The sequence below is a fragment of the Macaca fascicularis genome, chromosome 19, assembly GCF_037993035.2.
Source record: "Macaca fascicularis isolate 582-1 chromosome 19, T2T-MFA8v1.1".
NCBI classification, from domain to species: Eukaryota; Metazoa; Chordata; class Mammalia; order Primates; family Cercopithecidae; genus Macaca; species Macaca fascicularis.
The window spans coordinates 51310841-51337893 of NC_088393.1; the positions used below are offsets into that span (position 1 = coordinate 51310841).

General features: G+C 39.7%; 1 long non-coding RNA gene across 1 annotated transcript in view; it reads left to right on the forward strand.

Annotated features, from left to right (window-relative positions):
* Positions 1-276: 276 nt before the first annotated feature.
* LOC107128290 (uncharacterized) overlaps positions 277-27053 on the forward strand; it is a 90821-nt gene continuing 64044 nt past the window's right edge. Inside the window, exon 1 of the long non-coding RNA XR_001487262.4 lies at positions 277-403. This is a non-coding gene — a long non-coding RNA (uncharacterized lncRNA). The remainder of the gene's footprint in view (positions 404-27053) is intronic.

The following is a 27053-nucleotide window of genomic DNA, read 5'->3' on the forward strand; positions in this document are numbered from 1 at the left end:
ATTGAGAGACCCTGGAAACACTTGCCTATGTGGTGAGAGACAGTGAGCTCCTTAATGAGGGGCACAGAAGACATTGCTTTGGGACATAATGTTGTCAGGGGAGCTGTGTGCCTCTCTACTTCTTTATTTTCTTGTGCAGTTTAGATCTCTGCTGGACACACTAGACTTTGAAATCTTTGTTGATTCTCTTGGTTCTGGTTTGGCTGACCTGTCAGCTGGAGCTGGAGGACATGCCTGGAAGGGGCGTGAACCCCATGGGAAACAACAGGGCTCAGCAGAGTGAAAGCAGCTGGGACCCAGAGAAGCTAGGGAGGTCTGACTCTTAAAAGCCAAAGACCAGCAGGTGGGTGTCCTCAGGGGCAAATGGACTACATTGGTACCCATTCAAGCGGACTGGAGAAAGGTAAGAGGCTTTGGATATTCCATTTTCTCTCTCAGCTCTTCAGCAGGAGATTTAGGCCCTGGGCTGGTACTGTCCTGCAGCAGGGGCAGGGTGGACAGAAATGGTTGCATATCAGGCCTAAGTCCATGTCATCCTCTCAGGCATTGCCCCTGAAGATGGAGAATTTTGTTCAGAGTCCCAGCCTGGGCATGTGGGAGGAACCACCTTATTAAAATTAATTTAAGAAAACAGTATGCATGCTTTATTCTTCTAGAATAACTATTAATGTCATGTTTTACAATATATCTCTTAAAGGAAAGGTGAGAATCATCTACATAATGTATGTTTTACATGGTCTTTTCTATAATTGCAGCTTTCACATGTTCTTATAGAATCCATTTCCTTCGGGAACACACAGGCAGTATCTCTGTGTTGATTTCTACTGGGAAATCTTTATGCAGGGTGGAGAGAGTCACATTTCCTAATGAGAGATGGAAAGCATCTGATTACCAGAAAAAGTGTCCAAATTCTGCTGGTATGATCATGGTGCTGCAGGTAGAGGTCAGTTTAAGGAGGATTCAGGCAAAGCAATTTTGAAAGTCTTCTTCATTGTTTCTGTTTGTTTGTTTGTTTTTTGTTTTGTTTTTTGTTTTTTACAAAACCATGGGCAGAAGCCACCACCGGGACCCACCACATGTTGGAATGGATGAGGGACAGAAATGGAGCTCAGTAAATTGAGAATGAAATTCAGGAGTAGGGAAGAGGTTTGAGAGGTCAACAGGTGTGAGAGGTGAATGGGTGAATGATGAGAATGTTCAAAACATCTTCTTTCTCCATAATAAGAGAGCATTTAGGCCCCTGAATCAGACAGTGTCCAGGCCAGGGGGAGCAGGATGTTGTCAGCTCTCTTGGGCAAAAGTGAGACTCCAGCAGTGTCCAGTTACCTCATCCAGTTTGGGATTTATTCCTATTTTAAAAATGATCCAACAGTATGCAATATTGAAAATATACAAAAATCTCTATGCTACCATTCATAGATAGACAAGATGGCCCTAAGATGGTGAGAGAATCAGAATGGGGTTTGGGTTTATGTTGTGTATTTTTTTCTCCCAATATCTACAGGCTTCCCTAGATCAATTTTTTAATGTAACCCAGTGGGTGTCATTCCCTTTCACAATTACAGACATTTCCAGTTCACGGTTAAAACGCTTGGAAAACCCACACCCTTTCTGCTGTGAGGTACAGGCAGCCATGTGGCATCACCTCTAAACATGCCTTCTGGGACATCAAATTGCTGATTAAGTAAAAGTCATTTCAGTAGATATTGAAGACCTCCATTTTACCCCCTCACACTTGTAAATCTTCTACCAAGAGGTGATGGATTTTAGTGGTGATTTGCTTTTATAGATTAGTGTAGATTAATGCTTCTGCCAGGGGGAAATTTTACGTTGGGGAAAGCATTTGGGAAAGTCTGGAGAATTGCTGGTTGTCAGAGCTGGGGGAGGGAGTCCTGCTGGCCTTGAGTGGGTAGACTCCCCAGATAGTGCTGAACATTCTAGAGCTCACAGAGCCCCACCACCATGACCCTTACAAAGTTCAATGCTGAGGAGGAGTGGAGAGCCCTCATGTGCCTTCCCTAGCTTCCCTAGAGCTTTTTACCTTCTCCTTCCTTCAGCCTCTCCCACTTTCTCACCTCAGCTTGCTCCTTGAACCTTAATGCCCTCCACTGGAACTTTCCCATAGTTTAAGACCTGCTGTAATCTCTTGAATACCTTAGCCCCTTTCTGATCCTTAGTAGGGTGTCCTCTAGAGGGGATCCTCACCTTTCCTGGAGCTTCCCAGGATCCAGATGCCCCTGCCCTGTGTGAGCACCAGGGATATGGCCGTGTGCCTGTGTCCCTAAAGGTCCTGTCACTCAGGACTTCAGTGTGACACCAGCTGAGGTGATATTACCCTCCCCTACTTTTCTTGGAACATAAAAATATGTACAAACCTTGGAGAGTAAAATTTCTTAATGCATGTCAAAATTTTCAAAATACATATTTTTGCCTCCCAAACTTTACTGGGAAAAATTTATCACACTACCAGTCATGAAAAATGACACCTAATCAGAGTTATTCACTGTATTGTTTGTTTAACAGCAAAATGTTGGGAACAACCTAGACTTTCACCAGCACGATGCTAATTCAACAGATTACGTTGTATCTACACAATAGAATATGAAGCAGCTGCATAAAAAGTATAGAATCTGTCAGCTATTCATATGGAAACACCTCCATGTTCTATTTTAATTATAGCATCCAAACATCACAGAATAAGATGCAGTTTTTGTACTAGATCTCACCTTAGAACATTATTTTTACTGTTGTTTTTTTGTTTTTAATTTAAAGAGCGATTGTCTCACTCTCATACCCAGGCTGAAGTGCAGTGGCGAGATCATAATTGACTGCAATCTCAACCTTGTGAGCTCAAGCGATCCTCCTGCCTCAGCCTCCTGAGTAGCTGGAATCACAGGCACGTGCCCCCATGCCTAGCTAATTTTTTGTGTTTGTTTCTGGAGAGATGGGGTTTCACCCAGGCTGGTGAAATCCCAGGCTTTTCTCAAACTTCTGGGCCCAAGTGATCTGCCCACTTTCACTCCCAAAATACTGGAATTACAAGCAAGTGTCACCACACCTGATTCTGCCTTTTCTTTTTTTAATCGGACTGCAGTCTGCTTACGCATCTCTTTCCCCATCAGGTGATTGCTATTTTTCCTCAATTTCTCTACCATATGTCAATACCAAAATCCACATCTATTTGCTTTTGTTTAGAATTAGATTTTTTTTTTTAAGAGAAGCCTTAGGAATGGTCTCCTAGCTGATTTTCAGGACTCTAATCTTCACTGTCTAAGCCATATGTTTCCATTTCCAGATATTGATTACAGTCACGTGTAGAGCATTTAAACCCTACCAATGCCTGTACCATCCCTCAAGCCTATCTGATTTGGCTAATGTGTGGTGTAGCCCAGAGACTGCTTGTTTAAAAATGCTTTGAAGGAAAAGGGTCATTTTGCAGTGGAGGAACTTTAACCCAATAATCAAAGTTAATGTCTCCAGTAGTCAGAGATGACGACATCTTAGGGCATTCTAATATAATGGATGGAGAAGGTGCAGCATCATCCCTGTGGTATTCTTCTACAAACTGTATAACCTGAGTTTAATCATGAGAAAATATTAGAAAAGTCCAAAATGAGGGTCTGCTACCAAATAAGTAACCAATACTCTTCAAAATTGTGAAGCTCTTAAAGGTAAATCCTAACTTTCCCAGACTAAAGAAGACTGAGGGAACAGTACAATGAAGAGCAATACGTGATACTAGATTGGATCCTGGTCCAGAAAAAGGACATTAGTCAGAACATAGAGGGGATTTGGATAAGGTCTCTACAGGCTTTCATTTTACAGTATTAATAATCATTTATTGATTTTGATTATTAGGTGCATATCTATAATGTAAATATTTGGGGAAGTTGAATGAAAAGCATATGAGGACTTTGCCTATTTTTGGAACATTTTAGAAAGTCTGAAATTATTTCAAAATTAAACATGAAAAGGAAAGAAAAGAAATATAGATCTTTTAGATATTTCTATTAAGTGTCCAAAGTTGAAGATCATTTCCCAACTTCTCTTGCCTAGTGCTGGTCACAGTAATCTTCCTGGAAATGCTGTTTGTCATGTTTGTGACCTTTTCAAAGCTTTCCAATGACTTCTCTTATCTGTGGGATGAAGTTCCCATTACGTAGGCTGCCATTCAGTGTCCTCATAGCATGGCCCTAATCTCCCTTTTATTTGGATCTGTGTTGAAAGACCTGACCAACATTTTACTTTCTTATGGTCAAAATTGTTCTAATTTTTTCTTGCTTGTTTGATGCTCTTCCCTGTCTTCTCAACTGTGGGACTTCAGTCAAGGTGGTGGGAAATATTTTTGGAGAAAAATTATAAAGATAGTTATAGGAAACAGTCACAAACCTTGGAACCTGGGGGTTTGCATAGCTTCAAGTAAAAGGTTTGGCTGAAGGTAGCTGAATTATCTTAAAAGCTTAGGGCATAGATACACAAGAATGTAGAGGAGTTTATCTAAATAACTTGTTTACTCCGGCGGTCCTAAAGCCAACATTAGTCTTATGCTGGGGGAACTACTCTTGGGGAGGTCAGCAATGTCAATTACCTTCTAGTGGTGTTTACTCAAGACCTTTGTTATTTAATCTGTACTAAATAAATGCGAATTTCACTGGCAGATCAGGGCTGCTGCTGTTAACTCTTTAACTGGCCCTTCTAGGTATCCGTGAGTTACTTGGCCACCTAGCCTGCTCTTTCACTGGATATGAGTGTCTGAGTGTATTTGTTCATCCATTGCTGGGTCAGGGTCTGCCGGTTGGACCCAGACAGTTGGTGCCCCATGTGAGGACCTGGCATGTTGGTACCCAGGTCTGAGGTATACCTGCAAATAATTGTGACAGAATCTCTGAAAACTAAGGAGAAGACTGTGCGCTTGGTAAGCCAGTAAGTCGATAAGTCAGTAAGTCAGTAGGTCATGGTGCCCACTTGGAATCTCCAATTTCGAGGAAATTGTTCAGGGTAGGCTTTTATCACGGGACAACAGTTATCAGCACAACAGGAGCAGTATCTAAAAGTATTCAAACAGCTACTTCAAGCCACTGGAGCCTCAGTTTTGCAGGCTTAATTAAGGGACCTAATGCAAATTGTATCACTTAACCCATGGTTCCCGAAAGAAGGTAAGCTAGACATAGAGCTTTGGGAACAAGTGGAGAGAAATCTTTTTGTTTTCTTTTGTTTTGTTTTGTTTTGAGAGAGACACAAGAAACAGAAAACAGGGAGATGTAGTAGTTCAGTCAGGGTGGTGGAAATGATTTTAGAGGAAAAATTATAAAGATAGTTATAAGAAATAGTCACAAACCTTCTTGGAAGGCCAGGGAGGTTGCATAGCTTCAGTAAAACATTTGGCTGAAGGCAGCTGAATTCTCTTAAAAGGTATAGATACAAAGAATTGTAGAGGAGTTTACTCAGGTGGTCTTAAGAACAACCTTTGATTATCTGCAGGTGTATGATTGCTCTCTACTCGGGAGGTCGGTAATGTCAATTACGCTCTAGTGGTCATATGTCCTTGAGGACTTGATTTGTGACCAAGTCGGAGCACTCACTCTTGGTCTCCACCATCAGGGGGAGGAATCATTTTTGAGTCACATTAGGTGACCAGCCTTAACGTGGCTGAGAACCTGAGGTTTTTTATTTTTTCTTTTGTTTTCCAAATGTGTTAAGCTCCCAGGAGGGCTTGTCATAAGAAATCCCATCCATCTTGGACTTTGGTCATCCCAAGTCTTTTTGCTTGGATAGGGCTGTGGCAACACCAGTCTTTTGCTTTCCTAAGCCTGTTCCTGAGAGTACATATTTTATTCTGTTGGGGTGGGGGAAAAGATCATTGGGGTTGGTTTTTCACCAAAGAGGCTGTTGGATTGAGTCACTTAGAATCAATACACCACTGGAAATTCTAATTGTCCATGGCCAGAAGATGGATTCTTTACATTGGGACTTCTAAGTTAAAAAATATTTTAGAGCTCTCTTGTTCCAAACGGTTGATCAGAGGATTCAATTTCAAAGAAAGATACCTACCTAATAGTGTTATGGCTAGCCTTAAATTTTCTTTTAACTAAATTACAGAGCAAAAATCTGACCTAAAACAAAGTTAATTTTTTTGTAAACTCAAACTGCTTGCCTTAGAACCTATGAGAAAATAAGAATAAAATCCACTTTACCTTATCATCATCAAACAGTTAAAAATTTTATGCTTTTACTGCTGTATCCTGGATTTAATTTCAGATGAAGGAACCAGCCTTATTTGTTTTGATATTTGTGTGATTTTTGAGTTTTTGAGGTGCTCCTTCACATCTTTGGAGATGCCTCATAGATGCTTCGCTAAGCCGTAATCTTGGTTAAGGTTTATTAGTTTCATTTGGGAACTAATACTTTTGGTTAAAAAAAAAAAATGAAAAGCCAGAAATATCAGCTGTTTGTCCTACCTAAAATCTGATAATAAGAAATCTGAGGCCGGGCGCAGTGGCTCATGCCTGTAATCCCAGCACTTGGGGAGGCCGAGGCGGGCAGATCACTAGGTCTGGAGATCGAGACCATCCTGGTTAACACAGTGAAACCCCGTCTCTGTTAAAAATACAAAAAATTAGCCGGACATAGTGGCGCGCGCCTGTAGTCCCAGCTACAGGGGAGACTGAGGCAGGAGAATGGTGTGAATCCGGGAGGAAGAGGTTGCAGTGAGTTGAGATTGCGCTGCTACATTCCAGCCTGGGTGAGAGAGCGAGACTCCATCTTAAAAAAAAAAAAAAAGAAAATCTGAAAGTGTTGCAGTAAGTAGCTGGTCAGACATGAGCAGGGCAGGAGAGATCCTTCCACCTCCACACACTAGAAATGTCAAGTGTTCGTCACCAGGTGATGGTCAAGTCAAGTGGTTGTTAATTCTAAAGTAATATTGGTTGCAGTTAGGTACAGGGAGATACAGGCTCACAATAGATAGAAAACACCTGAAACAGGTGATCAGCAGCTTCCTGATAAGTAATCAGAAGTTGAGGAAGTGGGCTCAAATATACACATTAAGAGGCAACATAATAGAGTTTCTGGTATATGACCTTCAGGAACTTTTTTTATTTTTTTTATTTTTTTTATTTTTTTTATTTTTTTTACATTTTCTAAGAATTTTTTAGTAACTATGTTTTTAAATTTTTTATTGTTTTGTTTTATTTTAAATATTTTCTTTCCATAGGATTTTGGGGATTTGGTGTTTAATTACATAAATTCTCTAGTGGTGATTTGTGAGATTTTGGTGCACCCATCACCAGAGCAGTAGACACTGAACTGAATTTGTAGTCTTTTATCCCTCACCCCCTTCACAACCTTTTCCCCAAGTCTATTTTATCATTCTTATGCCTTTGCATCCTCGTAGCTTAGCTCCCACTTATGAGTGAGAATATTCAGTGTTTGGTTTTCCATTTCCACACACATTCCTGTGTATCTATGCCCTAAGCTTTCAAGATAATTCAGCTGCCTTCAGCCAAACCTTTTACAGAAGCTATGCGAACTCCCAGGTTCCAAGAAGGTTTGTGACTATTTCCTATAACTATCTTTATAATTTTTCTTCTAAAATATTTTCCACCACCTTAACTGAAGTCCCACAGTTGAGAAGACAGGGAAGGGCATCAAACAAGCATGAAAAAATTAGAACAAGTTTGGCCATAAGAAAGTAAAATGTTGGTCAGGTCTTTCAACACAGATCCAAAAAAAAAAAGGGAGATTAGGGCCATGCTATGAGGACACTGAATGGCAGCCTACATAATGGGAACTTCATCCCACAGATAAAAGAAGTCACTGGAAAGCTTTGAGAAGGTCACAAACATGACAAACAGCATTTCCGGGAAGATTACTGTGACCAGCACTAGGCAAGAGAAGTTGGGAAATGATCTTCGACTTTGGACACTTAATAGAAATATTTAAAAGATCTATATTTCTTTTCTTTTCATGTTTAATTTTGAAATAATTTCAAGTTTTCTAAAATGTTCCAAAAATAGGCAAAGTCCTCATATGCTTTTCATTCAACTTCCTTAAATAGTAACATTATAGATATGCACCTAATAATCAAAATCAATTAATGATTATTAACACTGTAAAATGAATACCTGTAGAGACCTTATCCAAATCCCCTCTATGTTCTGACTAATGTCGTTTTTCTGGACCAGGGTCCAATCTAGTATCACATATTGCTCTTCATTGTACTGTTCTCTCAGTCTCCTTTACCTGGGAAAGTTAGGATTTACCTTTAAGATCTTAATTATTTTGTAGCATGACCCTCATTTTGGACTTTTCTAATATTTTCTCACGATTAAACTCAGGTTATACAGTTTGTAGAAGAATACCACAGGGATGATGCTGCACCTTCTCCATCCATTATATTAGAATGCCCTAAGATGTCGTCATCTCTGACTACTGGAGACTTTAACTTTGATCACTGGGTTAAAGTTCCTCCACTGCAAAATAACCGTTTTCCTTCAAAGCATTTTTAAACAACCAATCTCTGGGCTTAGCTCCCACTTATGAGTGAGAGTATTCAGTGTTTGGTTTTCCATTCCTGAATTACTTCACTTAGAATAATAGTCTCCAGTTTCTTCCAGGTTGCTGTGAATGCCATTAATTCATTCCTTTAATGGCTGAGTAGTATTCAATCATATATATATACCACAATTTCTTAATCCACTCATTTATAGTTTACATTCTCACCAGCGGTGTAGACGTGTTTCCTTTTCACCGCTTCCACATCAACATCTATTATTTTTATTTATTTATTTTTGAGATGGATGGAGTCTTGCTCTTTCACCCAGGTTGGAGTGCAGTGGCACGAACTTGGCTCACTGTAACTTCTGCCTCCCAGGTTCAAGCTGTTCTTCTGCCTCAGCCTCTGGAGTAGCTGAGATTACAGGCATGTGCCACCTCACCCAGGTAATTTTTTTGTATTTTTAGTAGAGACAGGGTTTCACCACGTTTCCGCATGTTGTACATGCTGGTGTCAAACTCCTGACCTTAAATGATCTGCCCATCTTGGCCACCTTGGATTACAGGTGTAAGCCACTGTGCCTGTCCAACAACTATTATTTTTTCATTTTTTGATTATGAACATTCTTGCAGGAGTAAGGTGGTATCACATTGTGGTTTTCATTTGCATTTCCCTGATTGTTAGTGATATTAAGCATTTTTTCATATGTTTGTTAGCCATTTGTATATCTTCTTTTGAGAATTGTTTATTCACGTACTTAGCCCACTTTTTCATGGGATTGTTTGTTTGCTAATTTGTTTGAGTTTCTTGTAGATTCTGGATATTGGTTATCTTTCAGATGTATAGATTGTGAAGATTTTCTTTCACTCTGTGGATTATGTATTTAGTCTGCTGACTGTTGCTTTGCTGTGCAGAAGCTCTTTAGTTTAATTCTCACCTGTTCATTTTTACTTTTGTTGCATTTGCTTTTGGGTTCTTGGTCATAAACTTTTCGTCTAAGCCAATGTCCAGAAGGATTTTTCCAATATCATCTTCTAGAATTTTTATAGTTTCAGGTCTTAGATTTAAGTCCTTGATTCATCTGGAGTTCATTTTTGTATAAGTTGAAAGATGGGGATCTAGTTTTATTCTCCTACTTTCGGTTTGTCAATTATTTCAGCACCATTTGTTGAATAAGGTGTCCTTTACCCATTTTATGTTTTGGTTTGCTTTGTCAAAGATAAGTTGGCTATAAGTATTTAGGTTTATTTCTGGGATATGTATTCTGTTCCATTGATCTATGTGCCTATTTTTATACCAGTACCATGCTATTTGGTGACTCTGGACTTAGAGAATTGTTTGAAGTCAGGTGATGTGACACCACCAGATTTGTTCTTTTTGCTTAGTCTCACTTTGGGTATGTTGGCTCTTGTTTGGTTCCATATGAATTTTAGAATTGTTTTTTCTAGTTCTGTGAAGAATGATGGTGGCATTTTAATGGGAATTGCATTGAATTTGTAGATTGCTTTTGTCAGTGTGGTCATTTTCACAATAATGATTCTTTTCATCCATGAGCATGGGGTGAATTTTCATTTTTTGCATCATCTATGATTTCTTTGAGCAGTGTTTTGTAGCTTAAGGTCTTTCACCTCTTTGTTTAGATATATTCTGAGTTATTATTTCTTTAAAACTGCTGTCATAAAAGGGGTTCAGTTCTTGATTTGATTCTCTGCTTGGTCACCCTTGGTGTGTAGCAGATTCTGATTTCTGCACATTAATTTTGTATACTGAAACTTTGCTGAATTCATTTATCTGTTCTAACAGCTTTTTGGAGGAGTCCTTAGGGTCTTCTAGGTATATGATTATATCATCAGCACACAGCGACAGTTTTATTTCCTCTTTACCAATTTGGATGCCCTTTATTTATTTCCCTTGTTTGATGGATTTGGCTAGGACTTTCAGTACTCTGTTGAATAAAAGTGGTGAGAGTGGCCATCCTTGTTTTGATCCCCTGCTGATAGAGGATGCTTTCAACTTTTTCTCATTCAGTATTATGTTGACTATGGGTTTGTGTGCCAATTTTGCTGAGCGTTCTAATCATAAAACGATGTTGGATGTTGTCGAGTACCTTTTCAGCATCTACTGAGAGGATCATGAGATTTTTAAATCCTGTTTATGTGGTGTACCACATTTATTGACTCATGTATGTGGAAGCATTCCTGCATCCCTATTGTGAAACCTACTTGATCATGGTTGGTTATATTTCTGATTCAGTTAGCTAGTCTTTTGTTAAGAATTTCTGCATCTGTGTGCATCAGGGATTTTGGTCTGTAGTTTTCTTTGTTATGTCCTTTTCTGGGTTTGGTATTAGGGTGATACTGGCTTCATAGAATGATATAGGGAGAATTCCATCTTTTTCTAGCATGTGGAATGGTGTCAAATGAATTGGTACCAACTCTTCTTTGAATGTCTGGTAGAATTCAGCTGTGAATCTGTCTGGTCCTGGAATTTGTTTTGTTGTTAATTTTTAAATTATATTTTCCATCTTGTTGCTTTTTGTTGGCCTGTTCAGGGTTTCGAATTCTTCATGATTTAATCTGGGAGGGTTTTACATTTCCAGGAATTTATTCATCCCCTCTAGGTTTTCTAGTTTATGCACATAAATGTGTTCATACTACTTTTGAATGATCTTTTGTATTTCTGTGGCATTGGTGGTGATAGCTCCCATTTCATTTCCAAATGAGCTTATTTGGTTCATCTCTCTTCTTTTCTTGGTTAATCTTGCCAATGGTCTATCAATTTTATTTATTTTTCCAAAAATAAAACTTTACATTTTATTTATAGTTTTTATTATTTTGTTTCAACTTCATTTAGTTCTGCTCTGATCTTGGTTATTTTCTTTCTTCTGCTGGGTTTGGCTTTGGTGTCTTCTTGTTTCTTGAATTTCTAGAAATGTAACATTAGACTGTCTATTTGTGCTCTTTCAGTCTTTTTGATGTAGGCATTTAAAGCTATGAACTTTTAGCACACTCTTGGCAGAATGCCAGAGGTTTTGATAGGATGTGTCACTACTGTTCAGTTCAAAGAGTTTTTTAATTTCCATCTTTATTTCACATTTGACCGAGTGATCAATCAGAAGCAAGTTATTTAATTTCCATGTGTTTGCATGGTTTTGAAGGTTCCTTTTGGAGTTGATTTCCAGTTTAATTCTACTGTTGTCTGAGAGATTACTTCCTATAATTTCAATTTTCTTAAACTTTTTGAGACTTGTTTTGTGGCCTATTCTATGGCCTATCTTGAAGAAAGTTCCATGTGCTGATGAATAGAATGTATATTCTGGGTTGTTGGGTAGAATATTCTGTAAATATTTCTTAAGTCTCTTTGCTCTAGGGCATAGTTTAAATCCCTTGTCTCTTTCTTGACTTTCTGTCTTGATGACCTGTCTAGTGCTGTCAGTGGAGTACTGAAGTCCCTCACTATTATTGTGTTACTCTCTATTTCATTTCCTAGTTCTAATAGTAATAGTTATATAAATTTGGGAGATCCAGTGTTAGGTGCATATGTATTTAGGATTGTAATATTTTTCTGTTGGACCAGTCCTTTTATTGTTATATAATGTCCCTCTTTGTCTTTTTTAACTGCTGTTGCCTTAAAGTTAGTTTTTTCTGATATAAGAATAGTTACTCCTGCTCACTTTTGTGGCCATTTGCATGGGGTATCTTTATCTACACTTTTACCTTAAGTTTATATGACCCTTTATGGTTATGAGAGTCTCTCGAGGGCAGCAGATACTTGCTTGGTGCATTATTATCAATTCTGCAATTCTGTATCTTTTAAGTGGAGAATTTAGACCACTTGCATTCAATGTTAGTATTGAGATGTGAGGTACTGTTCCATTCATCCTGCTATTTGTCGCCTGAATACCTTGGTTTTTTTTCATTTATTTATTGTGTTTTTGTTGTATAGGTCCTGTGAGATTCATGCTTAAAGAGGTTCTGTGTTGATGTCTTTCCAGGATTTGTTTCCAGATTTGGAGTTTGTTTGAGCAGTTATTGTAGTGCTGGCTTGGTAGTGGCAAATTCTCTCAGCGTTTGTTTGTCTGAAAAAGACTGTTATCTTTCCTTTATTTAAGAACTTTAGTTTTGCTGGATATAAAATTCTTGGCTGATAATTTCTTTTAAGGAGGCTGCAGATAGGTATGCATGCCCATTTGAGGTGTTCTTCCGTCATTGAAGGTTACTAATATCACATGTTTTGAAAAGCATATGGGATTATTCACTTAATTGATGAGTACTCATTTCATTTTACATTAATTTGTAACATGTAAAAACAATATATAAACATAGGTACAGACATATACATATATGTGATACCACATAGAACATAGCATGTACACATAAAGATAGAGGGAGACAGCAATACTTTAGATTTTTGATTTTAAAACTTTATGCATGAAACCCATAAAACTCATTATTTAAAAAAAGTTGAATTTAAATTGTGGTTTTGTAAATAGAAAAAGGTAACATTTATCTGAGGAAGCCCTTGCTGAGTTTTAGAGAAAGTAGGTAGTAAATTTACATCTTAAAGCAGAGAGAGAGAGAGAGAGAGAGAGAGAGAGAGAGAGAGAGAAGGAATTTGGATGTGTTCAAAGAAGATTAAAAATAGATGCCAAGGTAACACAATAATGATAGAAATTTGTAACAGAATTTTATAAGGAGACCGATTTTATAGACATACATGGCTTTTATTTTGGTCTATGTTTTCCAGTTGTACTCCAGGAAATTTACTACACAGGCTCCCTTCTTAAGTGCTGGTGGGCCACTGCACATGCAGATAGCCCACTTTAAAGGAAGAATCAGGGGACAAGAGATGCAGACCCCAGAATTATGCCAACATAGAAAAGCCTAAGTCAAAGGTCAAACCATACACATGAAATTTCATCACCGGTTTGGGCATGTTTTATGTGTACTTTACTTTCCTTAATTTCTGCTCTAAGGCTTTTAAATAAACTTTTACTTCTGCTGTAAAACTTGCCTTAGTCTCTTCTTCTGCCTTATGACCCTTAGTTGAATCCTTTCTTCTGAAGAAACAAGAATTGAGGCTACTGCAGACTTGTACAGATTTGCTAATATATTTTAGTGCCATTTTACAAAAAGAATATATATATATTCTTATATTTATACATATAATATATATATAACATCTGTATACATATATATATATAAAACATATATGTATTCATAGAGGCTTTGAATCTACATTCTTGCTGCACTTTATGTAAACAATCCAGGTATAAGACTAAAACTTACTTTGGAAATACATTAGTCCCATATGATTTCTATTTCATAAAAATGGGAAACAGGAGGGGGAAGATTATTTTTCAGAAGAAAACAACAGAACAACAGTTATTAAATTTTAGATGTGTTCATTTATTTTTTGAATTTTCTTATTTACCTACAATTTGGACTTAATCCTAAATTTTTTCCTGGCTACAAGTTTCAAAACTAATGGTTTCAGAATTTTCTTCCATTTTTCTTCCATTTTGTATATTATAAATTAAAACTCTGCTTTTAATATCTGTATCTTTTTTAAAATTACGCTTTTAAGTTCTGGGATACATGTGCAGAACCTGCAGGTTTGTTACATAGGTATACATGTGCCATGGTGCTTTGCTGCACACACTAACACATCAGCTACATTAGGTATTTCTTCTAATGCTGTCCCTCCCCTAGCCTCCCACCCCTCAACAGGCCCCAGTGTATGATTTCCCCTCCCTGTGTCCATGTGTTCTCATTGTTCAACTCCCACTTATGAGTGAGAACATGCAGTGTTCGTTTTTCTGTTCCTGTGTTAGTTTGCTGAGAATGATGGTTTCCAGCTACATCCATGTCCCTGCAAAGGACATGAACTCATCCTTTGTTTTGGCTGCATCAAATTCCATGGTGTATATGGACCACATTTTCTTTATTCAGTCTCTCATTGATAGGCATTTGGGTTGGTTCCAAGTTTTTGCTATTGTGAATGGTGCTGCAATAAACATATGTGTGCATGTGTCTTTATAGTAGAATGATCTATAACCCTTTGGGTATACAACCAGTAATGGGATTACTGGGTCAAATGGTATTTCTTGTTCTAGATCCCTGAGGAATCGCCACACTGTCTTCCACAATGGTTGAACTAATTTACACTCCCACCAACAGTGTAAAAGCATTCCTATTTCTCCACATCCTCTCCAGCATCTGTTGTTTCCTGACCTTTCAATGATCACCACTCCAACTGGTGTGAGATGGTGTCTTTTGTGTTTTGATTTGCATGTCTCTAATGACCAGTGATGATGAGCTTTTATTCATATGTTTGTTGGTCACATAAATGTCTTATTTTGAGAAGTGTCTGTTCATGTGCTTTGCCCACTTTTTGATGGGGTTGCTTTCTTCTTGTAAATGTGTTTAAGTTTCTTGTAGTTTCTGGATATTAGCCTTTTGTCAGATGTGTAGATTAAACGTTGCAAGCTGAAACTGGATGACTTTTGTAAACTTCTGGAGAAACCATAGCAACTTATACATAAACAACCTTTATGCCTGTTGATGAGTAGACTACACAAAAGGTACACATGAACACTGGATTCAGACTGCAATTCAGAGAATTGTGTCAGATTGCCATTGCAATTGGAAGATGCTTCAGAAACTCTAGAAAACCTAGTCTATAGACTGCTCCAGACATTACAGGGGAGCCAACATACAACTGAAAGGGTTAGAGCGATGTTTGCCAAACAAATTACTCTAATTGAAGCAGCAGTTGTGTGACTTGAATACGGTTCCAAGACTATACTGTCCCTTTGTTACTGTGACTTCCCTTTGCGCTTTTCTGATTTGTTTTCATCCCCTTTTCCATGGGACATGAATTCTTAAGAATGAGCCTTCCTAGTCATGTAGGATCAGATGAAACATACAGCCACAGGGGTCTTCTACAATGCTTTCTCTGAGAGCTTTTGAAGAATTGTGGGGCCAGGTGTGCTGTCACAGGCCTGTAATCCCAGCCTGAGAGTCCAAGGCAGGAGGACCACTTGAAACCAGGAGTTTAAGACCAGCCTAAGCAACAAAGGGAGACCACATCTTTACAAAACAAAATAAATCAAATTAGCCAGGTGCAGTGGTGCATGCCTATAGTCTCAGACACTTTGGAGGCTAAGGTGGGAAGACCGCTTCAGTCCAGGAGTTCAAGGCTGCAGTGAGTACACTCTAGGCAACAGAGCAAGATTGTGTCTCTTAAAAAAGAAGGAGAAGGAGAAGGAGAAGAAGAAGAGGAGGAGGAGGAGGAGGAGGAAGAAGAAGGAAAAAAGAAGAAAGAAGAAAGAAGGAAGAAGGAAGAAAGAAGGAAGAAGAAGAGGAGGAGGAGGAAGAAGAAGAAGGAAAAAAGAAAGAAGGAAGAAGGAAGAAAGAAGAAAGAAGAAAGGAGGAGGAGGAGGAGGAGGAGGAGGAGGAGGAGGAAGAAGAAGAAGAAGAAGAAGAAGAAGAAGAAGAAGAAGAAGAAGAAGAAGAAGAAGAAGAAGAAGAAGAAGAGGAGGAGGAGGAGGAAGAAGAGGAAGAGGAGGAGGAGGAGGAAGAAGAGGAAGAGGAGGAGGAGGAGGAAGAAGAGGAAGAGGAAGAAGAAGAAGAAGAAGAAGAAGAAGAAGAAGAAGAAGAAGAAGAAAGGAGGAGGAGGAGGAGGGGGAGGGAGGGGAAGGGGAAGGAGGGGAAGGAGGGGAAGGAGGAGAAGGAGGAGAAGAGGGAGAATAGGGAAAAGAAGGAAGAAGAACAAAGAAGAAAGAAGAAGAAGAAAAAGAACGGGGTAAACACGAAAGCCAAAGATCTCAGGCATCTCCGGATGATTGCCCGAACAAACTGTTTTTTCTTGGCTTCAACCCTTTCAAGATGTATATTTCTTTGTAAAAGAAAGACATGCTGATTGTAACTTTAGGTGAACAATCAAACTCTAGCTCCTAAAACTCAAATATTTTAACTCTCATTCTGATAATATTTGTTTTCTGAGGCACAGAAGAAAGACAATATTAGATCAGTTGTTTTCCTGGCCACTCCATCTCTTCCTACCTGCCTTCTCTCTTTTAATCAAATGTATAAATACTAAGCCTCCTGAAACCTCTTCAGAGAGAACACAAGCCACTGAGGTTTTTTGAAACTCATGTTTTCCCAGGGTGCAGCATCAAGCTCTGGCTCAATAAAACTCGATTGTTCAAGACCTTTGCCTCAGTCAGTCATTCTGGATAAAAACCATGAGTCCTGGACAGCCCTTCAGTAATCTGTTGCCTGCCTACTTGATGTGTACCTAGGTGAGTCAGGTCTTCATGAGTCAAACACTCTTCTTCCATTTCTGCCTTTCCCAACATTACCACTCAGTGCTGTGTGCTCTGATCTGGCCCCAGCTCCCAGGTTGTTTGTATTGGTCTAAGAAAGCAAGACCAGGAAGGGCAGGTTGAGAAGAAAGTAAGAGGTCAACAGCCATAGAACGTGGCAAGTGGAGCTGTCATCGTTCAAAGCCACATTCTCTGGGTGTATTTTATGAATTCTTCTGGATTTGGAATCTTTTCCCTGTGTGTCTATCTAGAAACTCACCCTCCTCCTACTTTCTTCTTTTTACATTTTCTGTTTCTACTGCACTTGTTGATGTCCAGAGAATGGCCATGCAAATAGTTGGCAATAGAATAAAAAATGACCTTTTGTGAGACTTGGAACCTGGCCATTCTTTTTTCCAAAAAAGATTGAGGTTTCTAAAAGCTAGCTTTTATGCAGGGCTGTGCAGTTGTGAGTGTAGTGTTAGGGAAAAGGTACATAAGTGAAGGATGAGACAGAAAACAAAATGCTGGCTGTCAAATCCTGAAAGTAAATGGGACAAAAATCATTTTTGAAGGTGGGTGTCATTCAGGAGACCTTGTAAATTTTAGAAAGCCCTCTTACCAAATGAAGTGGAGGATGAGGTTAAATTATGGAGTTAGGTGACAGTGGGCACATACTCCTCTGCCATAGTTTTGTTTTTGTTTTGTTTTGTTTTGTTTTAATCTGTAAAAATGGAGATGGTGGCTCTTAGAATTTTTTTTGTCAGGACTGTAGCTACATGAAAAGCTCTTAGGATAGTGCCTGGTGCATAGTGAGTGCTGCATCAGTGTGTGAGCTATTATAATTATGGGAATAGGCAAAAGTGCCACCCTGGCCATCTAGAGTGTAGAGATACTTTCCAGTGAGGGTCCAGGCAGGCCAGCTGGAGATAAAGCTGGTTAGTGGGGAAGCTTAACTTCCAGGAGTAGAAGAATTTAGGAGGAGTAACTCATACACAACTTTCCCTAAACATTCCTTTACCCAACAGTAGGAATGCTCAGAGTGGGTGTGGCTTCCGTGACAATCATTATCTCCTGGGAATCTAAGACTGTGTCCTAGAGTTGACTGGCTTTGATGTAAGCCAAACCCAGAAATGGGCTTCAGGGCTGCCTTGCAGATAGCATTCATCTTGAAAAAGAAAACATTCATCTTGCTAAAGGAATACCCTCTTCCGGCCCAGACAATTATTTTTGTTTTTGTACTATGCTAATTTTTAAGGTGTAAGGAGAAAGACTGAAGAATAAACTAATAAAGTGCATGTATGAAATAACAGGTTGAATTGAGACTGGTATGCGTAAGTTAAGAGAAATCGTGTATACATTTTGTGCGAACATAAAAAGGATTTCTTGTTGCAATCAGACCTCTCCATAAAAATAATACTCATTGCCTTTAGTGCATAGCAGACTCTATCACAAGAAGACACCATCAGAGTCATGAGAGAATGGGTAGTGTGGCTTCTTTAATTGGCAGGTTAGACTGAGAAAGTTACTGAAGAGAAAGGAGTTGAAGGAAAAGATGAATGAGGGCAAGAAAAATAGGATGGTGAAAGGAAAGGACTGAAAGGAATGTTTACCGAGGGCTCATCAGGTACCAGGCTCTGTGACTAATGTCTTACACATGTTAATTTACTCTTCCCCTGTCATTTTCTGATGCAGTAAGAGTCAGCCTTACACTGCAGATGAGGAAAGAGGCTGAGGGAGGTCAAACAAGTGGCCTAGGGTCCTCCAGCCACTTCATAGCAGAGCTAGTATGTTTCACTGTGGTTTGTGCAGACAGAAAAGTGAGACATGGAAGGAAGGCAAAACGTATTTTTGTTGTGGGTAATGTTTATGAAAGTGACCTGTATGAGACAGAATAATGGCCTCTTAAAAATGTTCACAACCGGACAGGGTGCGGTGGCTCACGCCTGTAATCCCAGCACTTTGGGAAGATGAGATGGGCAAATCACGAGGTCAGGAATTCGAGACCAACCTTGCCAACATGGTGAAACCCTGTTTCTACTAAAAATGCAAAAATTAGCTGGGCATGGTGGCGGGCACCTGTAATCCCAGCTACTTGGGAGGCTGAGGCAGGAGAATCATTTGAACCTGGGAGGTGGAGGTTACAGTGAGCTGAGATCACCCCACTGCACTCCAGCTGGGGCAACATGAGTGAAACTCTGTTTCAAAAAAAAAAAAAAAAATCCACATCCTAACACTTGGAACACATGCATTTATTTTCTTGGAAAATGCACTGTTCAACGGTGATGCAGTTGATTATCTTCAGATGGAAAGCTTATTCTGGATTATCTGGGTAGCGCCCAGTGTCATCATAAAGGTCCTCGTAAGTGAAAGACAGAGGCAGGAAGGTCAGGGTGAGAATGATACAGCCTGAGAGACTCCACTGGCCATTGCTTGCTGTGAACATGTGTGACAAGACAGAATTACAACTAGTTTAGTTATATATGGAATTGGCTTTTATTTGTCATTTATGATTTGGGACAGCTCTCCCTCTACAGATACAGGGATGACTCCCCCTGGGCAATACAATAACATAACAGTGGGTTTTGTCAAATGCGGATCAGTAAACAAAGCCATAGAAATAAATTGATTGGTTAACATCAGAGTACTTCTGGTCACGTTTTTTGGTAAAAGGTAAAGCAGAGGGGACTTCCTGATTATGCTCACTCAGGTAGACTGGAATCTGTTTTTACAGAAAAATATGATCTGTTTTGAGAGCTATCTGCTTCCTTAAATTTTCAGTGGCAGTGTATAACATGTAGCACGTGTGGTTCTATTTTGGAGTGTCTGTACTCTCACGTAGGTGAGAATATGACGAAAAATTAAAGAATTATCATTAGTCTCAATAACCGTAATTTTGGGCTTCCATCATGTCTTTTCTTTTCTTTTTAATTTTCTTTGGCTTTTTAAAATTTTTTTTATATTTTATGTTCTAGGGTACATGTGCACAACGTGCAGGTTTGTTACATATGTATACATGTGCCATGTTGATGTGCTGCACCCGTTAACTCCTCATTTACATTATGTATATCTACTAATGCTATTCCTTCCCCTGCACACACCCCACAACAGACCCCAGTGTATGATGTTCGCCGTCATGTGTCCAAGTGATCTCAATGTTCAATTCCCACCTATGAGTAAGAACATGCGGTATTTGGTTTTCTATTCTTACGATAGTTTGCTGAGAATGATGGTTTCCAACTGCATCCATGTCCCTACAAAGGACAAGAACTCATGCTCTTTTTTATGGCTGCATAGTATTCCATGGTGTATATGTGCCACATTTTCTTAATCCAGTCTGTCATCGATAGACATTTGGGTGGGTTCCAAGTCTTTGCTATAGTGAATAGTGCCGCAGTAACCATATGTGTGCATGTCTCTTTGTAGCAGCATGATTTATAATCCTTTGGGATTATAAATATGTGTGTCTCTGCACATGAGCTAGGTCTTCTGGATACAGCACGCTGATGGGTCTTAACTCTTTATCCAATTTGCCAGTCTGTGTCTTTTAATTGGACCATATAGCCCATCAACATTTAAGATTAATATTGTTATGTGTGAATTTGATCCTTTCATTGTGATGTTAGCTGGTTATTTTGCTCATTAGTTGATGCAGTTTCCTCCTAGCGTCGATGGTCTTTACATTTTGGCATGTTTTTGCAGTGACTGGTACTGGTTGTTCCTTTCCAAGTTTAGGGCTTCCAGAGCTCTTGTAGGGCAGGCCTATTGGTGACAAAATCTCTCAGCATTTGCTTGTCTGTAAAGGATTTTATTTCTCCTTCACTTATGAAGCTTAGTTTGGTTGGATAAGAAATTTTGGGATGAAAATTCTTTTCTTTAAGAATGTCGAATATTGGCCCCCACTCTCTTCTGGCTTGTAGAGTTTCTGCCCAGAGATCCGCTGTCAGTCTGATGGCTTCCTTTTGTGGGTAACCCGAGCTTTCTCTGTGGCTGCCCTTAACATTTTTTCCTTCATTTCAACTTTGGTGAATCTGACAATTATGTGTCTTGGAGTTGCTCTTCTCGAGGAGTATCTTTGTGGCATTCTCTGTATTTCCTGAATTTGAATGTTGGTCTGCCTTGCTAGGTTGGGGAAGTTCTTCTGGATAATATCTGGCAGAGTGTTTTCCAACTTGTTCCATTTTACTAGTCACCTTCAGGTACAGGAATCTGATGTAGATTTGGTCTTTTCACATACTCCCAAATTTTCTGGAGGCTTTGTTCATTTCTTTTTACTCTTTTTTCTCTAAACTTCTCTCCTCACTTCATTTCATTCATTTGACCTTCAATAACTGATACCCTTTCTACCAGTTGATCGAGTTGGTTACTGAAGCTTGTGCATTTGTCACGTAGTTCTCGTTTCATGGTTTTCACTTCTATCAGGTTGTTTAAGGACTTCTCTACATTGGTTATTCTAGTTAGCCGTTCGTCAAATCTTTTATCAAGGTTTCTAGTTTCTTTGCGCTGGGTTTGTACTTCCTCCTTTAGCTTGGAGAAGTTTGATTGTCTTAAGCCTTCTCTCAGCTCGTCAAAGTCATCCTCTGTCCAGCTTTGTTCCATTGCTGGCAAGGAGCTGCGTTCCTTTGGAGGGGGAGAGGTGCTCCGAGTTTTAGATTTTCAGCATTTCTGCATTGTTTTTTCCCCATCTTTGTGGTTTTATCTACCATTGGTCTTTGATGATGGTGACATACAGATGGGGTTTTGGTGTGGATGTCCTTTCTGTTTTTGTTAGTTTCCCTTCTAACAGTCAGGACCCTCAGCGACAGGTCTGTTGGAATTTGCATGAGGTCCACTTCAGACCCTTTTTGCCTGGGTATCAGCAGTGGAAGCTACAGTAGAGTCAATACTGCTGAACAGCCAATGTTACTGTCTGATCATTCCTCTGGAAGCTTCATCTCAGAGGTGTATCCGGCCATGTGAGGTGTGGGGTGTCAGTCTGCCCCTAGTGGAGATGTCTCCCAATTAGGCTACTCAGGAGTCAGGGACCCACTTGAGCAGGCAGTCTGTCCATTCTCAGATCCCAAACTCCATGCTGGGAGAACCACTACTCTCTTCAAAGCTGTCAGACAGGGACATTTACATCTGCAGAGGTTTCTGCTGCCTTTTGTTTGGCTATGCCCTGTCCCTGGAGGTGGAGTCTATAGAGGCAGGCAGGCCTCCTTGAGCTGCAGTGGGCTCCATCCACCCAGTTCAAGCTTCCCAGTCACTTTGTTTACCTACTTAAACCTCAGCAATGGCAGGTGCCTCTCGCCCAGCCTTCATGCTGCCTTGCAGTTAGATCTCAGACTGCTGTGCTAGCAATGAGGGAGCCTCCATGGACATGGGACCCTCCGAGCCAGGTGCGGGATATGATCTCCTGATGTGCCATTTGCTAAGACCCTTGGTAAAGTACAGTACTAGGATGGGAGTGACCTGATTTTCCAGGTGCTGTGTGTCATGGTTTCCCTTGGCTAGGAAAGGGAATTCCCTTCCCCCTTGTACTTCCCAAGTGAGGCGATGCCTCACCCTGCTTCCACTCTCATTTGTTGGGCTGCACCCACTGTCCTGCACCCACTGTCCAAGATGCCCCAGTGAGATGAACCTGGTACCTGTGCTGGAAATGCAGAAATCACCCGTCTTCTGTGTTGCTCACGCTGGGATCTGGAGGCTGGTGCTGTTCCTATTTGGCCATGTTGGTGCCACCCCCCCCCCTTTTCTTTTTTTTAAATGGAGTCTCACTCTGTGGCACAAGCTGCATTGCAGCAGCACGATCTCAGCTCACTGCAGCCTCTGTCTTCTGGGTTCAAGTGATTCTCCCATCTCAGCATCTAAAGTAGCTGGGATAAATTGCAGGATCTGGCCAGCAGCCCGCAATGCAACAGGTCTCTTTCTTTGTTTCCAGGTGGATTGGCTGGTCGAGAAATAAAACACGCACACATGATAGTGAAAGCTAGGTCCAGGGGGGTCATTGCCTTCTGGTCCTGTGATGCCAACAATACACTGGATATACCGGCATTTATTATTAAATTTAGTGAGGGCAGGGGTAGGTTAGTAAGGGCTTCAGGGTCATTTGATTATGAGGTGAGATGGTCACATGGGGATGAAGTAATTCTTTAACATAACATCAGTATGCAGAAGTACAGAATACAAAGATAAGAATTTACAACACAGTGTGGGCCTCAACAATTTCTAACACAGCTGTAAAACAGAAACACAGTCTATCTATATCCTATGATTAGCAAGTTATTAATCAGCAGTAACAGTTGCAGGAAAAGCTGGTTGCAAACAATCAATAGAAACAGGACGTGTAGCTAGACAACCGGTTAAACCAAAAAATTCTCAGAAGGGAGTATGCCTAAACCCTAAAGAGACCTAGAAGAGCCGTGGTAAGATAAGTGCGTTTATAACCCTATCTTATCCATATGAACAGGCGCCCCTCAAGTGTCCATTAATAGGCTCTCCACAAGGTTGCATTCCATTCCCAGAGGTATGAACATCTGCTTTTCTGGAATAGGAATCTTGGTGATGTGAAATCTCCCTGACTACACGTCCGTTTATAGGCTCTCAGCAGGGGGAAGTACATCATGCCCTGTTGGCTCATTCTGGCAGCCCATCCTGGCATTGTCTTTACACAATCCTGCATGCAATTTTGTATTTACAATAATCAGGAGTATTTCATCTTTTATTCCATAGCAATGGTTTCAGGGGGTCTCCCTACAGGACTACAGTTGCGCGCCACCACACCCGGATAATTTTTGTATTTTTAGTAGAGATAGGGTTTCACCATATTGACGCAGCTGGTCTCCACCTCTTGACCTTGTGATCCGCCTGCCTTTTCCTCCTAAAGTGCTGGGCTTACACATGTCAGCCACTGCACCTGGCCCATAAACCACACATTTCCTTGAGTTTTTGAATTCCAGCCCAAGAGAAACAATTTAATATTTGAAGGATGGCTGCACACAAATATTTGCATGCAAATAAAAATGTTTGTAGATTGCACCACATGAGGGAGACTACCAGTATGACTATCAGGATGAAAATATCAAGAGTTTAGAATAGGCACCTTAGGCAAGATGCAAACCAACTGCAATAGAATCGATCAAAGAAGAAGCCAGAAGAGTCTAGTCATTTTAACCAGGCAACACATTTGTTGATTTTTACAACTGAGTCTCTATAATATCGGATGTATTTATCCATGTGCAACAAGAAGTGTCAGAAACTGCACAGGCTTCCACTTGTTAGCAGGTAGAGAGCAATTCTATTTTCTAGCATTGCATGTCTATGTTAAATTAAAACAGGGAGTGAGAAGAATAGGCAAGTATAGAAGTAGTAGCCTAAAAAAAAACTCCATACATTTGAGGAAAGAGTTGAGTTAAAGATGCAGCTAAGGGCAGTTTTTGGGTGGGCTAAAGGGTCTCTTGTTATGTAAAAATGTGTGGACCAGGTGTGGTGCCTCACACCTGTAATCCCAGCACTTTGGGAAGCCAAGGCCTGTGGATCAGCTGAGGTCAGGAGTTCGAGACCAGCCTGACCAACATGTAGAAACCCCATCTCTACTAAAAATACACAATTAGCCTGGTGTCATGGCGCATGCCTATAATCCCAGCTACTAGGGAGGCTGAAGCAGGAGAATCACTTGAACCCAGGGGGCGGAGGTTATGGTGAGCCAAGATTGTACCATTGCTCTCCAGTGTGGGCAACAAGAGAGGAACTCCATCTTTAAAAAAAAGTGTGTTTGACATGATATATCTGACACTGTTAACTTATTCTCAGAAGCTACTTCTTGTGAAATCCTAAGTACAGCATTATTCTGGAAAGCAAAGGAGACAGGCATAAGCAAGGACAAATTAAGAGAGGTAAGAGTCTCATCATGATTGATAGTCTTGTTCTGATATCTTGAGAAAAGCAGTCCATAGTGTAAAGTCATCAACTTGCTGTCGTGGTTTGCAGTTTAAGTGTCTCTAAGTTATGGTGTTGAACATTTGGTGAGCTCTGAAGGGCCCACACCTCAAACACGAGGGTTTTCCCATGAAATTTACATTGAGTTGTCCACCTCTAGCTTATATGGCTTCAGGAACAGAGCTGTTCCCATTCTTAATGATTTCATTGGAGAAAAATGAACTGGAAGAAATAAAAGAATTCAGGGTCCAGTCCAGTCTACCAATGGATTATAAATACTCAAAGATAATGAACAGTGGTTCAATTTGGTAACAGGTGTACTACAGTTTTTCTTTTCAAAATAATTTGTCTCTATATAGGGGTCTCTATTTTTACCAAGGATAATCCCAGTAGGATGAATTTGTTTGCAAAATAGGTTGAGTCTCACCAAACTTGCCTAGATTTTTTACCTAAGTGCAGCAAGCGTAGCAAGGGACCACAGAGGCTCTTTTTAAACTTTGCTTTGCTAGAAGTTTTAGAAGACTCTCAGAGTAAACTTTCAAAAACCTCTTGAGACCAGAAAGCCAAACCAAGGCCAACTTCAGACTTTGCCTGCATTCCCTATGGGTTTATTCTATGTACATTCTCAAACAGAACATCCCAGTCAAAGCCTTAGTAATATAACCAATGTTTTCAAATGTGTTCTGTTTTAAAGAGAGTAGATTCTTACTGAACTTGTGCCAATAACTTTATTACCATAAGCATGTGAATACTGATGAATAGTTTCCCAATTCTGGGGCACTCAGATTCGGATCAAAAGCAAATGTTTCCATTTTTGTTTACAAAAGTATACTTTACCAAATAGCTGTAAAGTATAAATAGCTTAAAAGAGAAAGTTCACAAATGTGGATATTAAAACATTCAAAGAAGGAGCACATTCTCAAATAAAAAATTATGAAAACATTATCGTTTTGATTATTTAGTCCAATGAAACTGAAGTTTTTTTTCTTCTTTGTCATGAATTTCATGAACGTATCAGACTGTTCATTAAAATTTTGAAAGTTCTCAGAGAGTCCAGTGGTATGATCTTGAAGTTATCAGAAACTTGTATTCAAGAGTCGTTGTCAGAGTCTTTTCCATATATCTCCTCAAAGAAAAAGCAGTTTTGGACTGTAGCTGATTATAAATACTTCAAGGAAGAATCAAAGCAACTGTCTGGGAATGACAAAGATTTAAAATGACTATGGTTAAAAATCTAATGAGGTTTTTATTAGGTTGATTGTGGTAAAGACACAGCTCACATAGAAATCTAGTTACCTCTGTGGCATATGACACTATGACTGACAACATATTCGATTTCCAGAAATTTCATATAGTTTTTAGAATACTAATTTTTTTCAATTTTTTCATTTTTATTTTTATTTTTTTGAGATGGAGTCTTGCTCTGTCACCAAGGCTGGAGTGCAGTGGCACGATGTCTGCTCACTGCAAGCTCCAACTCCCAGGTTCACGCCATTTCCTGCCCCAGCCTCCCGAGTAGCTGGGACTACAAGCGCCTGCCACTACGCCCGGTTAATTTTGTTTTTGTATATTTAGTAGAGACGGGGTTTCACCATGTTAGCCAGGATGGTCTCGATCTCCTGACCTCATGATCTGCCGTCTCGGCCTCCCAAAGTGCTGGGATTACAGGCGTGAGCCACCGCGCCCAGCCTAGAATATTCATATTATCAACATTCCCATAAATATTATTTAGAGAAGGTTTAGCATCACTTATCACTCATTTCAAAATGCTTTATATATATTTTAACATATCAAATAAGGTGACTTTTCCATTCAGCTTCTGTTTCCCAACTGGATCACTGAGTTCTTCGTGTAGCCCATTAATAATTAGGGCCAAAAAGTATAGTCTTATGTACATTGAAAAAGGTCCTTAGGTAACTCCTTTTTAAGTATTTTTAATTACTTTTTAACTAATTCCTTTAGAAGTAATTCCTTTTTAATTACTTTTTAAGTAATTCCTTTAGAAGTAATTTCAGGTACTTCTACCTGAAAATCATTGATTTAGTTTTAAGTTCTACCTATTATAACAAGAGTTCTCCATCCTCTTTACATGTTTCTAGTGTCAGGGAAGACTTAAAAATTACCAGTGCCTGGGTCCCTCGCCAGACCTTTAAACTGGAACTAATGCATGGGGCTCGAGCATCCACTTTTAAAATGTTTTCCAGTGATTCCAATGTGTAGCTATATTTCCCATCAGATTTCTCTGGTTTCTTGTGGCCTTCACTTTTTTTCTATTTTGGTATCATGATTATTTTCAGGTCCCATTTCCTGTCTTAGACTTTATGTCTCCTGGGG